Genomic DNA, 16,760 nt, shown 5'->3' with positions numbered 1-16,760 from the left:
TCTTTCTTCATGATTAAATTTTCAGCACGCAGACTTTCAATAATTTCATTTTGTCGTTCAATTATTATTTGCTCATTGTTCAAATATTTACTATTGTTTTACACCTTATTATAGCACAACTAAAGAGAATCATCCAAATCCTTTTCCTCCTTTCCTCCTTCCTCTTTAATACCCAATCACTCTTTCTTCAAGTTCATCAAGGAGTTGAGGAAATAACTACGAAAAACTTATTTTTCGTAGTTAATCATTTTCAATAACTACCGATTCTGATTTGGAGCGTTGGAGCGATTTAATAATTGGCTTTCGGTCATGTTTACCCTCATTATAAAACGAAGCCCGATCACGGGAGGTAAAAATTCTAACGCCCTTATCATGACCAAAACACATTTCAAATGACAATAATGTTCAAAAATTTTACACTGAACTTTATCGTTCGAATTGCGATTAACCGACTTTGAACACTTATTGTAATTACTCGTACGATGTAACTTATACCGTACGCTTTAAGATTAATATTTCTATGATCGCTCACACCACATCCTTAGGTATCAACCAATCAGTATTTACATATATATATACTTCATATTTTAATTCTCTTTTGAATTAATTATCGAGATTCAAATAATTTTCTTTTGAATTTTTATCAACGATTTTTTTTATTTTACGTATTTCACTTCACTCGGATAACTAAGGAGTGTGGTTTCACACAATGTTAGGACGCCGTTCTGATATTTCTAAAATATTTGTTATTTCTAATATTACGCTGAATAATACCACCTTTTAAACTGGCCATGTGACAGCTGAGGTCGACTTGACTGAGGTGTAACAGAGACCCTCCTATTGTCCAAATGCTCCCAGTAGTTCTATGAGTAGGAATTAATGCAGAAATTGTGAATTCGCTGTCTTTTATGTCATATATCGTTTCCAGAGCAGTACTGCGCGGACATCCATGGTTAGAATCCTTGCATGAAGATGTAACCCGGTTGCTAGCCTTATACAAATGGGATAAGTATTTTATGAAAGCTTCTGAATAATCTAACGTGATTGAGAGTTCAACATCCTCGTTTAGAATCATCCGATTCACAGAAAGTTAAGTAGAAGAAAATTATTCAACAGGAACTAATCCAAAATGAGTTAGCGTTTATCTTTCTCAATTTCAACCAAACCAAGGTACTTGGTAATTACAAGAAAAAATGGCGATATTTTGCAAGCGAGTTCATTTGTTATTGTTCGTGAAGTACTGGATTGTGTCGGAAGTCCCAATAAAGATATTCACAAGACATCAATACGATGAAGCGGTTGAAGGTTGACAATCAAAAATTATTTCTGTGAAAGAATACGGGAGTTTTCTGTCTAAGTGTAGCCTCTTGATACCCTCAGTTCATCCAGATGTTGTAGTCTGTACTGATCTGTTGAACACTGAACGATATCTAACAAACCATCGATACTTAACAAAGTGCGCGCCGGTATACCACGATCGATTGTATTTGTTTTCATTCCACACCAATGCGATGTAGAAACACCACAGATAGGTCCGGGAAACCGCTATTATGTATATGTTGTAAAGAGGAACATCAAGATGTGTCATGCAAACTATCTATAAAACGGGGAAAAAATTACATTCCGAGTACACATCAGACATTTAAAATATATATCCGTATTTTTAAGTAAAAGAACTCCCTTGAAAAGGACATGCGTAATAAACACTACAATTTTGTAGTGTATAAATTTATTTTTAAATATTTTAAATAGATAGGAAACAATAACTATTATAATTTATTTTTTTGACAGGGTATCATAAAATAAACAGAATAGGTGAATAATGACTGTAATTTAAGTTTTTTTGTAGATATTAAAAATGATTATCAATATAAATGTCAAAATTATAAATAACTTACTTCCATAATATGTATAAATTAATGTGCAGTGATCGCCACATTTGTTTGTAATTATGTTTTCTTAAACCCATTTCTTCTTTCCTTCTTTATTTCTTCCATCGGTTTGCTCTGCACCATTAATGAGGTTTATCCACTACGAAGGGATTGTTTTATTATTAGTGCAAGTTGCTAATATTCTTGCAGTTAATATTAAGTTTGTAAAATCGAATTTTGTTACTTTTAGAGTTCGATCTTCGCATCGGATATTATGTAGCTATAGACAAATGAGTGCAACGTTTATCTTACGTTGATCTTGTTATAACTGAAGATATGTTAGAATGAGTATGATGTTAGGAAGGATATTTGTCAGTTTGTAATCCGAGGAAGACGGTGATAATGAGAGTTCGTTAAAAATAAACCAGCATGTAACGTCATTTTTTGTTTGCAGTAATAAAATTTGAGTAACGAATATATTAATAAACAGTAATCATAATATATCAATCACTACTTACAGAGAATTCAATAATAATATATATATTTTCACCCGTTCTTATTCAATAATTTTCAATAACTTATTGTTAGTGTAGAAACATTTCTATAAAATGTTGTAATGCTAACAAAAAAAATACACTTACAAAAATAAAAAAATAATTACAAATATTTTCTAATACTTTTATGTTAAATGTAAAACTTTTGTAAATTAAATGCGTATCAAAACCGGCTAGAATTACGATAATACCTTTTATTCGATAACTTAGATCAGCATAATATACGGTTATTATCACATTATTTCACCTTACTATTATTCATTTGATGAAGTAATTCACCACAGAAGCAGACGTTTACAGAAAAGCTTCGTATGTGGAATAGGAGCTATATTTTATAGCGTATGAAAAATGCCATGCCTTACGGGACTCGAACGGATTAAAGGCCGAGATACTACCATTCCGCCACGAAGATCGGCAACTATTGTTAGAGATCTTACCAGATCTCTAACAGAAATCTGAAGATTATCCGTATTATGTAGGAGAAAATAAGATTTTTATAAAAACATTCCTTATTTTAGACGAAAAAAAAAATTATAGTATAGTGAAAAGTATATCAAATCTAACTTCAGTATTAATATAACTTCAAATTTATTTCATGCGATTCAATTTTTATCAAAAAAGAATGGTTACTTCGTTCAGTTCATAGCGGCATTGTGATTTGATTAAATATGTACGTTTTAAAATGAAAATTAGAGTTTATCAATACTATCTTTGATTTTTAAAATATTCTGTGTCTTAATCGTTAAAAATTCGTAAAACCTATGTATTACGCTCAATATTGTTAGTTTAAAAATCTATCTATATAAACGTATAAAACTAGAAAACATTATCAGAATGTTATTAGTAAGTTAAATTATTTTTGCTATTCTATGGGAAAAATAAAAGTTTAAATTTATCTGGATTGTAATTTACTTCCATCATTGATAACAAAAATTAATCTCGGGAAAATATTTATAAATTTTATGACTTTCAAAATGAAAAAAAAAACAACATATATTTTTTATTATTATTGTTATTATTATTACTAGATTTCTTACATATATATAATATTTTACTTTGCTCCATTTTTTAAAATTTTTTTCATGGAGCGAGTTCTTTTTTGATGATTCTCAAGTTCTGTAAGAATTTGACAAAAGAAGTGTTTAAAAACGAACACAGTCGAACCAGCTCCAAAAAAACGTACGTATACATAGATATAAATATACTACATGCATATATAAAGTTAATATAAACTATACTCGAACTGAATAAGACCACAAGAGTTTACAAAGGTCTATTGAAAACAAAAAAAAAAAGATTTGAATATAATTAACGATAGACAAATAAATAGTAACATAACAAGCTCGTGGAAATAAATGGAAGGAGGCTAGGATCCTCATCAAGGCATAGAAAGATGCTCACCACATATATGATTCTGAACCAGCATAAGTCACGCAGATTCCGTTAAATCCACCACATGTAGGCATTTCAGTGGCCGTATATTCTCGCTGCTGTCTAGATTTTTTTTCTGTTTAGTCTCCGGGAATCACCGTCCGGTATTACTTCAGAGGATCAATGAGGATGATATGTATGAGTGTAGTCTTATACAGTCTCAGGTCGACCGTTTCTGAGATGCGGTTAATTGAAATCCAACCACCAAAGGACACCGTTATCGACGATCTAGTATTCAAATCCGTATATAACTGCCTTTACTAGGACTTGAACGTTGGAACTCTCGACTTCGAAATCAGCTGATTTGCGTGTCTAGGAGATTAACTGCTAGAAAGTTTACGTGATTATGTAACTGCTGTCTATAATTTTAACCAAACGGTTTGACTTCTTCGCCAACATATGGTAATTCTAACAGTCGTGAATTTCTTCGTTTCGTGAGAATCACGGTATCTCTGATGTGGATCTCGCCAATTTATTCTGGAAACGTCGTATAGTCGATATATATACATAAAAACGAAATTGTAAAAATCTTTTCCGCGGGTTCAAATTTAATCCGACAATTAGAATTGCGTGTAAAAATCCCACCCAAGTAGTATTACGTCTTGCCTAAAATGTATTTCTTACAGAAAAACGCATCAGGAGGAAAACACAAGCGTTGGAGCGTAAGGATGTTTGATAAATATCTATTGATATTCCATTGCAAAAATGAATCGTTTATATACCGACTAAATTTCTAGGTGTGCCTTTTGGCCAGTCCTTATTGCTCTATTTTTCCATTCGTCGCCCATGAAGTTCCCAGCCTCCGATTCAGAAAAAAGGAAACTGCGGAAGAAGATGCGCATATCTCGGCGCCTGGTGTATGCGGCGACTCAGAGGCGGAATAGGAGAGACACTTACGGCAGGGGCCGCAACAGCCTCGGTAAGGGGGAAGCGTCTTCCTGTGGGGTTTAAAGTGGTCTTTGCGGTTTTGATCATGAGACCGCCTCAATAAAACATATCTTTAAATCCTTCTTAGGGGATTCCGAAGCGATAACCTTAACAGGCTTATGTGAAGGGTTATGTAGACGACTCTAAACTTTAAATTTATTTTCTTTCTTGTTCTGCTCGGTTATACTTTTATTCTTACTCTATAAAAATACTGGTAGCTGTAAGGTGAAACGGTCTTGTAGCTTTATTTTAAGAGAGAAATTTTATTTTGTTATTGATTGTTCTCTTTATCATAGTAGCCAAAGTTTGAGGAAGATTGCCAATGAGCCGATTCCGCATGAACAGTCGGAGTAGGAACATAGGAGCAGGAAAAGTTGGAGCTATTCATATGCTATTGTTGAGCATATGTTACTGTTCCTCTTGGTGACCGGGATCGTCACAATGCGGGTGTGTTCCACTACTGGGGATATCTCCCCGTACTGAGGATACCTCTTGGTTATCATTCTTTTGGCCTCGAAATAACTGACCTTCTGTAAGGTATTCACTTCTTCAACAGCAACCTCAACTTTGTAAACGCAACAGATTCTTGGTTGATATGAATGCTGTTTTTTTGCAGTTAACAGAGACTGGAAGATTCTTTCAAATCGCTTGCACCGGAACTACCGCATGGGTTGCGGCACGAATGATCGCGCTTCCAGATAGTGAACATTAGCGCACACTTTCTCCGAAAGAGTCGGTTCATTCAAAAGTGAGTTCATAAGAAGCAGAAGGTAGAACTTAATTATATCTTCTCATGTTCAGCCTTCGGCACTCTATCGCTATTGCTATGACAAGTTAAGTAAATCTCGACAAACCACAACACCATTTGAGGTATTGAGAGTGCTGTGAGGATCTACGAATAATTCACAATAAGGACGGAAGTGAAAATCACGTTGGTTTAGAAACTATTTTAAGGTAAATAAATATTTTAAAGCGCAAAAAATAGTAACGAAGAATTAGGTATGTGTTTGCAGTTTTTTCACTCGTTACATACAGGAAGGTATAGTGATGTTTAAAAATTAATTTATTGACAATTGATTTTATTTCAAGATTTATTGATTCAACTATTGATAACGTTTAATTGCCTATTAAAAATGTGCTCTTTAATTATTGATTAATGGTAATCTATTTTTCCTTTCTTTTTTGAATGTTCATATTACATTTTAATAACGAAAATGTTTCTTGAAAATATTTTTTTGGAAAAAAGGAGAGTACACAAAATTTTCATAATAATGAATAAAATCCTTCCATTTGACTGTATTGACTTTTACATTTTTTGACGGTATACGTATATATAACAGTAAGCCAGAAATAAGCCAGATATATTAGTATAACGACTACATCATATATATATATATATATATATATATATATATATTTTGTATTTTTTATAATCAAAAATCAACTTCACAGAATTACAATGAAAGGACACTTACCTTTTATTTTATTCCAATAGTACTTTCGCGGGATCCCTTATCATGAGTTGTAAATAAACTGTATCAAATTACATATCAAATATAACAATTTTTTTTTTTTAGAATAAAAGATCATAATATTAAAATTACTATCATATATTCAAAATATGAAGTCAATCAAATAAAATAAGTACATATGTATAAATATGACGTCAATTAAGAATTAAAAATTAAAATTAAATTTAAAAATAAAACAATTAGAAAATCTATACCATCTAACCAGGCTAGCCAATGTTACATTACTCAATATAGTAATGTTCCATTACTTGTTCCTTTTCTAGTTTGAGCAAGCAAGTGCTGCGCTCTATTTTCTATTAGCGCTGGCCTGCGAGTCAGTTTCATACTTCTATTCCATTCGAGTGAAGAGTCTCGTCCGGCGCGCTCATGCGTTCTGTTAGTCTAATGTAACTTGTTTCGTATAGTACTTTAAGTGTGTCTAATGTGACAAAATTAAATTCAACTATCCTAGAAGAACATGGTTTCATTATTTCATCCGAATACCAATACAGTCCATATTAGCTCTAAAGGCTTAAAATTACTTAATATATATATATTACGACTACTTAATATATATATATATATATATATTCAGTAATTTTATAATATATATAACTTATATAATATTATTATATTATTCAATGTAATTTATATAGTATATATATGTATGCATGTGTGTGTGTGTGTACGCGCGTGTGCGCCCATGTTAATGTGTGTATATAAACAGAGACTCAAAAAGAAAATAATAGTGTTTTCTTTTTGAATCACATGGGGAAAATAAAGCCTTCATGTGCACTACATAATTTTCTCATCAGTATAAACGAATGAGAAAATTAAATAATTGTAAGATAGTAAACTAAATTGGCTTAATTTAAAGAAATTATTGTACTATGAGTACGTGATTAACATGAATCATTGTTGAAAGTTACCGCATAATTTATTGTAAACTTTCTTTTATTATTTACCCAAACTTAATTAGAAGTCCTTTGTAAGAAAGAAAATGTTTCGAATTGGCAATACAATCAGACAGATTAAATTTAGTAATTAATCAAACAACTTTCAATGAACTTGAAACATTACAACAGTAATATGTGAATTGCTCACGTAATATTTTTATTCAAACGTCAAGCTAAACCGTTTGTTGTTAAGTTGGCTAATTTCATACAGTTCTAGAGATTTCCAAATTTCTCCTACCAAAACAGTGTTTTGATTAAAAATTTTTAATGTATCTAATTTCTAAAGGAAGAGGCATTTTTGTGAGGATATCCATGAGCTGAAAAACGAAAATTTTGGATCAATACAAATCCAGTCGTGGGTAAAAATTATTCAACTTCTCGAAATTTGTGGATGAGAAGTTAAATTTAGTTTAGTAATTTGTCTCATTGCGCGGTTATCTATTGGTAGATGATTCATTTTTAGCAAACTATACAACCATTTATCGTAGATCCGCATATCGGTTTCCTTGCTTTTAATCATACCCTGGCAGCCAAATGCTGAATGTGCCTGAAACTCTGGTGAAAATATATTTTTTGTGGGTCTTCAATTCTGGAACTGTATATCACAATAAGCCTGAAGTGCCCAAGGAAGGATAAAGTATTATTTGATAAAATCCAGACTGGTTTTCTAATTCCTTCAAAAAAAAAATTTTAAGTAGTTATTTACAGTATTTGTTGTGGCTGTAGGATATTCAATTCAATATTGGGATGTCATCACCATTCGTGGCTGTTTTACCTTTTTCATTATTTCTTCTTTCTTTATTTTCATTAAAATAAATATCACTCTTTAACTATAGTAATATATTAATCCTTTCGTGTTTCTGTAACATGAAAAGAACAAAACTTTTACCTTTATTTACTTTTGCATTGATGTTGTAAGAGTTAATACTTTTAAAAACTGGTTATTTGATACACTGGTAATTTTTGAAACAACTTTATTTAATCAAATGTTACAAAACAAACGTAATATAATGATAATAATTATAGTAGCAAGTAGTAGTAGTAGTGATGGTATTAATGAAAATAATTCAGTCTATTATTATTGTTTATGTGAAATTACGTTGTAGTAAATCAAAATAAAACATGATGAATTGAATCACTAATGCTTTGTTTTCAATAAGAACACAGAGTTTACATTATCTGTCCAACATTTTCGTATTGTGAACTTAGAGCACCTGAGATTATAAAGGTATAAATTAGTATTGCATTTCTATAAATGTTCAGTAATTTTTTTAAGATGTTCAACATATTATATTTTTAATGTCGTATGTAAAAATAGCTTTTTCGCCCTATATTTTGAAGGTCCTTGATTAGCGTCATGTAAATTAAATATATTACCGTAAGACTACATCAAATAAATATATTCGAATTTTACAATAATAGAAACAATTAAATGACTGTGTTACAAACCTAATATTACAAAAATTAATCGTTTCCTTTCTTTATAGTGTTAAAAATAAATTTTAGCTGTTTATTGGAATACGTATTTTACAATCCAAATGTAGAACTACGTTAAATGATTTAAACATTTTTTTTTATTTATTTCAAGATATTTTACAGCTGGGAAGAAATGTATTCGTTTTATAACTCCTCTCTGAAACCAAACATCACGCAAGCAAGTCACACATCACGAGATTCACTTATATAATTGGAGCTATAAAGTGTCGATGAGATTGAAGCTTAAAGTCTCGCTTCAAATGAAGGGGTAAAATCGAGGTCTATTTTATTTCTTCAGTTATTTTATTTAATATACGCAATTTCGTATCATTACTGAATTTTGTTATTAAAAAAATCGATTGACGATGTTTTTTTTTAACGATGTTTCTCTTCTAGCTGGTTCTTTGCTTTTTTAAATAATCAGATTGTTTAGTGATGTAAAGATACAATTATTATTGATTTTTTTTTTTATCTTATTACAAAAGAAAAATGATTTGGTAACTATTACAGGATTGTATGTATGGATGTACAGTAGTAGAAAGCGTGACTACTAAGCAAATTATTTTCATTTCGATCAATACAGCGTAGTTCTCTCATAGGGTAGTGAGTTTGTCTGTGTTCTGTCTGCGTACCTAACTATTATATATTTGCTTATGTCTAATGTATACTATAAATCCCAAAAAACGCATAAAAAACTAATACTCATTAACTGGGAACTCCGCAGACAGAAATTATAAATGTATAAGTAATTTAAAAAACTTGATGTTTTTACAGCTTTCATCTTATGGTTTTGGTTCATGTATCTATAATAAAACAGTAGCAAGAAGACTTACCTTTTCTTAGAGTTCTATTGCATATCAATTAATCAGTTAACCAGATGCTCGAGGCCCTTCACGTTACTCGATGATGGCGACTTCGACTTTACATATTTCTCTTACTGTACATCAATATTGCGTACTTCGGATTCACAAAAATATTAAAAAGTTGTATGAGAAATCACTGTCTTTCCTTATGCGTAAAATTTTATTTGTAGAGGGGATGTAGAAATAGATTTATTTATTTATTCTTTTTCCAATAGTTACAAATACATTATTTTCGTAGCTCAAACGAAGATATTTTCTTTTATTGGAGCAGGGTAGTTTGTAACGTATAGTCTTAGATTAAAAAAGAAAAACTTAGAACATTTTTTCTTAATCCCCTCTATTATTGCGGATAAAATTATAATTAAATTAATAATAGAAATTTAGAATAAATTTTATTTTAAAAACGTATCAGATGAAATTAGATTATTGAAAATATTTTCTATATTGTACTTTGAACAATAAATACAGCTGTGGAACGGATTAAAAGCTTTAAATAATATTTTTTAAAAATGCGGTAATAATAATTCCCAGTTTATTGATAATAATAAAAAATCCATATGACAAAATTAAGTAGATTAATAAAAAAAACAGGTTGCGTATGCCCAATCGGTTACATCATCCAACTAAGAGCCGTGCCCGATGATGCTTAACTTCACTGACAATCGGAAGTTGGCGTATTCAACGTGATTTGGCCGCTGGTCGGCCAACGTCCCGCCCCCTTCGGTAGCCCTCGAAGGACTGAAGGCCAGCGAGTACGGCTGAGAGGCCTCTTGACAGAATCACTTCAATCGAAGCGCATTATTAGAGGGAATGTGAAGAACAGAGATTGATTGTATCTTCTGATATGCTGAATTCTCACTTATTTAGATTAAATTGAAACGTTATAAAAATTGAGGTATCAGTAATTTCTTTGTTCCTTAAGAAAGTTGGTGAAAACATTTGAATATTGTTTCAGTACATGAAAAGCCTCATTAGATTAAACCTTCTTAAACCAAACTAGAAATCTTGGGAAAGATTAAACCAAAATATACTTCCCATGTGCAATGTTCACTTCGGAATTTTCTTCATCGGTCATCTGAACTTATAAAGGAAACAGTGTTATCTTTTAAACAAAGGAAAAGAAGGCTAGAGAAAAAGATGCATTCAGTTTCTGCCGACATCCTGGGTGATTCAGAGAGTTACCTAATCCAATTATACCCGGCTTTCAATTCTTAATAAATTCGATTTTAGTAATGCAAATTGCATTTATACATGAATATTTTCTTGCAGTCATTTCTTAGTCAAGATTTGGAATACAGAAATTATTTTCTGTAATTTTTTTTTCTTATTTTATAATTACGTACACTTAATCGACCTTAATATTACAATATAATATGATGTGGTTTAATAGAGAAGAAGATTGAATGTAATTGAAACATCAAGAATGTCCTTCGATCAAGTTCTTGATATTTTTGGTGATTTTTCTACATGTTGTCGTTTCCATTATGATTGCTGCAGACGTTAATATGCAGTTTCACAGTATAATATGTTTTGTAAAATAATGTGATTATTGCTGTTGGAAATAAAAATTATTTGATAAACTTACCTAATTTAAAATAATTAATATCTAAATGATGATCTGGTCTAGGTAAAGTTACAGACTGGCTTTCTGTAGTTGTATTCTCTTCTTTCTGATAAACTATTAATTACTACAACATACCATTATTCCTTTTTTAAACGTAAAATTCTGATACCAGTGGTAGTACTACTGATTTTTATTTTTACTTTCCTGGCATTATAGTTCTAGAGAAACGCTCCAAGAAGGAAAGTACGGTAATTTTTTTTAAAAAAATGGAGTTTGCTCTATATTTAACGAACCAGGGACCCAAAAAACAAAAAGGAATAATGTTTGTATGTATGTGTGTTGGCGTGTTTGACGGTTAATAACTTTTGACTGGACAAATCGATTTTGACGAAATTAGGCACAGAAACTCATGTATATAGGGAAGTTTGTTGATAAATTTTGGGTGTCAGTACTCCAAGAAGTGGGTAGATAGTTTCATTAGGGTTTATTTTCTCAAAATTTTGCAAACATTGTAGTTTATTCATTACATGCGTACACTTATCTTGACATTTTAAGAAGAATTTGGCCCCAAATCCTCACCCTTCCCCTATGATCTAAAAAAGCTATTTTTTTTTATCTATGGCATATTTTTTAATCGAATTTGTATTTCATATCTTCCTAAGGTAGCAAAATAATTACATATTTTGGCGGTAATACTACGGGTGGAGGAGTAGATCAAAGTTTAAAAATATAGTCTTTTTGAATTTTTTAAACTTTTTTCATTTATCATTATTTTTCCGTTAATAACAATAAATAACCAATGCCAGAAAATAACAACTTTTTGTTGGCTTTTTTTGTATAAACTGTATTTAAGAAAGATTTATTACATCTATCTTTACAACATTTTTTTTAATCTCAAATATACCTGCTGTTAAATACAGGATTATCATAAAAGAATGATGCGGTTTCAGTAATTCATAGGAAGATTGTAGGGAAATTTCTAGATGTTATATTGGTATCCGTGAAAGCCTCCAACCCAAACGTTTGTTTATCAGCAGTTGTAACCACAACATCAGTTCTTGTATTGTTGTTGCGGTGAGTTTAGCGAGTTACTATGTTCTCGGATAAAGACAAAACAAACTGTGTTTTATTGATGGCCGAATTAAAATCCGTAATTTTAGTTCAACGTGCGTTTCGACGTGAATTCGGAAGAGATCCACCGTACAAAAATAACATAACACGTCGGTTCAAACGATTCGAAGAAACCGGATCGGTTAAGAAACAGAAATCAACCGGCAGACCAAGTGTACCAGACGAAACGGTTGAACTAATTAGACGATCGGCAATTAGAAGTCCTGGGAAGTCCATCCCCCGTCGAAGCGTCGAATTAGGTATTCCAAAATCAACAGTTCACAAAGTTTTACATAAGAAACTGAAATTATACGCTTATAAAATCCAGATACTGCAGGAATTGAAACCCGATGATGGTGTAAAACGTTACAATTTTGCTGTTGAAATGTTGGACAGAATAAGTGAAAACGAATCATTTTTAGACGATATAATTTTTACAGACGTAGCTACATTCCACGTGAATGGATGTATTAACAGACACAATTCACGAATATGGGGCTCTGAAAACCCACACGCGATTATTGAGATACAACGCGATTCGCATAAAGTTAATGTTTGGTGTGGTGCGATGAAAAACCGTTTAATTGGGCCTTTCTTCTTTGCTGAAAAAACAATTGATGGAGTGTTTCTTGACATCTTAACCGATTATTGCTTACTTCAGCCGGATAAACTCGAAAACATTCATCAACTTCATTTCCAACAATATGGTGCTCCCCCGCACTTTAATGCATCCGTCACGGACGCTTTGAACGAAAAATTTTGAGATCGATTGATAGGCCGGCAAGGACCCATACGTTGTCCTCCAAGGAGTCCAGACCTGATACCGAGGGATTTTTTTCTTGTGGGGGTACATCAAAAGCGTTGTTTATACACAAAACATTCACGACCTAAACCACTTAAAAAACAGGATTAATGAAGCATGGCAACCATTGACGAAGAAATGCTAACTAATGTTGAGAGAAGTTGAGTGTCGTTTGGACATTTGTCGAGCGACTAAGGGAGCACATATTGAAATTTATTAATTATGTAAATAAATGTTTGAGAGGACAAATTTGAAAAATAAAAAACATAAACTGTAAGTAATTCTGTTTTAATTTAAACCATGTTCAAAACCGCACCATTCTTTTATGATAACTCTGTATATAATATTGATAATTACTTAATTACTCGAAAATATTAAATGGATATGTAATTTATTATTCTAATTCTTAGGGCATAATGCTGGAGCTTGGCATAACGGCTTTAGAACACATTTATAACGCCAGTTTTTTTAGATGTATAAACTTTTTTTGACGTGTCAAAAAATAGTTTCAGAAATTTGGCTCAAGTTGATTCGTTTTAAATTTTTTTTATTTTTCTCGTACACCTAATCCAAAGATAAATCGAGTAAGTAACTCAATCATTTCGTTACAAGACCACAACATCATTGATGGAAAGTAATATTTATTTAAGTAAGACTGAGATCGATACACTTTTACTCCGATTTTATTCAATACAAATTTATATTATTTCCAATACGTGATTAAAAAGAAAATATATGTATTAATTTGACACATCTTTGTCGTTATGTAGTAAACGATTATCTATCTCTGCTCGATCACTAATGAAACTGCTAAATTAATCTTTAATACAGTAGAAAATATCAATACATCCCAGTTACATTTCACTCTAGGTTATACAAAAAATGCTTACAACCGAACTGTGATAATATGGTATGATGTACAAGAAAAAGTGGGATGGATAATCAATCAAACATTCCTTTTTAAGGTTTTAACATTGTAAAACGAAATGTGTGGTTTCACTGGGAGAGAATTATTCATTTTGTCATCGTTTCTACGGATTTGTGAAACGTTCATATAACTGCAGTTCAATACAACAATTAAATAAGAATCATGAGTCGATAAGAATTATGTTTTGAATTCCAATAAGTTTACACAGTATATTATTCATACCGCTTTTGAGTCATCCAACAAATAGTTTTCTTTTAGGTTGTAATGTTTTTGACCGTAACATATAATTTGGAGGAAAATGATTAATGACTGCGTTTATCACGTATGAGTTGTAATGCACACTCATAAGTGAGCTTAATCTAAGATACACTCTTGTTATGTAATTAATTATTTATGCTAGTGTAATAAATTAGTTAATTCCTTATAGTTTGGTTTTACAACAGATCTATCTGTTAACAATTTCCTTAATTTTTTTATAAACTATAAATTAATTTGTCTTTCATGAATAATTTTTTTTTTTTAATTTTGATCTTCACTTTTGGGTCGTTTTAAAATTTTGTTTATTTTACACTTTTTATTGTAGATTAAAATTTTGTTGAATACTATAAAGATTTATCTGTTTTAATTTTGCTTTAGAAAATGAATGAATGTATTTACATCTCAATCTGCTGAAATGTCGCTATAATTTCATTTAAAATATTTTCTTATTTTTGTATACTGGATTATTATTTGAAAAGTTACCACATTTATTATTCAACAGCTATCAGTCCCATCGTATTTTTTTTCAGGTATGTACACCATTCTCAGGGGGGAAACTTTTTAAAATTATTTTCAAAGGGGTGGAACCCACCCTCATGTTTACATGCCTGCAAACAAAAATACGATTGGACTGATAACTGTTGAATAATAAATGCGGTAACTTTTCAAATGATCACCTGGTATAAAGATTTATTTAATTGCTATTTTCATCGATATGCTAAGAACTTAGTTAATAATGTCGGTATCTAGAATAATAGTCTGAGGAATCATCATAATCCATTTTTTGTACTATAATAATTATTCTACTGTATTAATAATTATAGAATTTTTTTTAAAGACGACACAAATTAAAGTAATTTCGATGAGGTGAAATATATTTATCCTGAGAGATATTTTTTAAATAAAAAATAAACGTTGACTATTTTTTATTAAAAAAATCTAAAATTTATTCTTAATATGAAAGACGCAGAATAATAAATAAATCGTTAAAGTACAGTCTTTAAAGATGCAACTGACTCTTTATGTATTGTATTCTTCATATTCAAAAACTTATAAACGAAATTTGTTAAATCCCTGACAGGAACTCCAGAGAATTGTGTTTTTTTAACCTTGTGAATATGCCGTTACAGTTGTCTAAAAGATTTTACGCCGATTGATTCACGTGGTAAAATATAACAGAAATTCAAAAGTTATAAGATAAATCAATTATTGTATATTTCTGGAAAAGAGGTATCTGAAAGAAAATTGGCTAAAATTATTCCCTAAAGATAGAACAACGAATTTTTCCTCTGAAAAATTTGATTTTCTTCAGTATAATTCGAATTTGTAATTAAGGTATCCTACAATGCTCTTGTGAAAATCTAGTCTTCATTTCCTGTACCGGTGAGAGTCAGAAACTTAATAGATTTAATTTTTTTTAAAACCATTTCAATATAATTGGCCCCAAAAGTGTAAGATAGGTTAAATTATAAGATTCATCAATTTCCCAAAATTTCATTTTTTAATATTAAATAATTAATCACAATTCGCGACAGCAATGGAAAAAATTCATCGTCGGTATGTTATGTTATTATACTAATATTATTTTACCCTTATAGCAATGCAGTAATAATACAACAATCAAAAGAGACGGAAATTTTTTAAGTTTGACGGCTAAATTGAAAATGATAATTAATATTTGAAAAAATTACTATGTTAGAGGTGGAGATGTGTAAAATAGACTGAGCCTTTGTTGTATATAATTGCCACCAGATGTTTGAAAAATAAATATATCTTTTTCAAAACTGAGAAACATTATTTAGAGTATCTAATCTGAGCTGTACCCTTTGGCCACATTATATTATCAATCTGGACTATGGTAAATTTCAGTTCCAAATGACGAGGTAAATTTGATATTACAAAATAATTTAATAATGTCTCGTCCGGATGAGATAATAGTAACCGATATCAGCATACCTCTACATGAGCATGCAAACACGTGAGCGTTTGTGTGATTTGTTCAGCGAGTGAGAAATGGAGAGGAAGCGTGTGTAGTAGAACTGAATTACGTTAGAGAACAGCGTGAATGGATGGATATGTTACGATATTAATTAAACCGTAGCTTTTTAATGTTTTTAGAATTATTTTGTTTGATGAAACAGTAAATCTGCATACTGTATTGCAACCAATTCTGGATTTCGTAACCTATCATACACTTCCTCGGGCATCCTGAATTAATAACAAATAATTTCAAATAAATTTCCGTTATTAATTGTGAGAAATAAAAGTACCTTAATTTAGTGCATTAGCACTAGAAAAATCATTCTAATTCCTAGAAAGGTTTTCTAATTGGTTTTGTTGAATAACAGATATTTTTATTTGTGTTATCGTTAATTATTTTTGGTTTATTTCTGGAATTTTTTTTTTAATTTCGGGGAAGTGATTTATAAGTAAAATGATTTCTCGTATAATTTTTTGATAAAATTTGTTGCAAATATTATCGTACATATTATCAATATAAAGAAAACAA

Source organism: Lycorma delicatula, chromosome 1, assembly GCF_047948215.1.
Source record: "Lycorma delicatula isolate Av1 chromosome 1, ASM4794821v1, whole genome shotgun sequence".
NCBI classification, from domain to species: Eukaryota; Metazoa; Arthropoda; class Insecta; order Hemiptera; family Fulgoridae; genus Lycorma; species Lycorma delicatula.
This window is presented reverse-complemented; position numbering follows the sequence as displayed.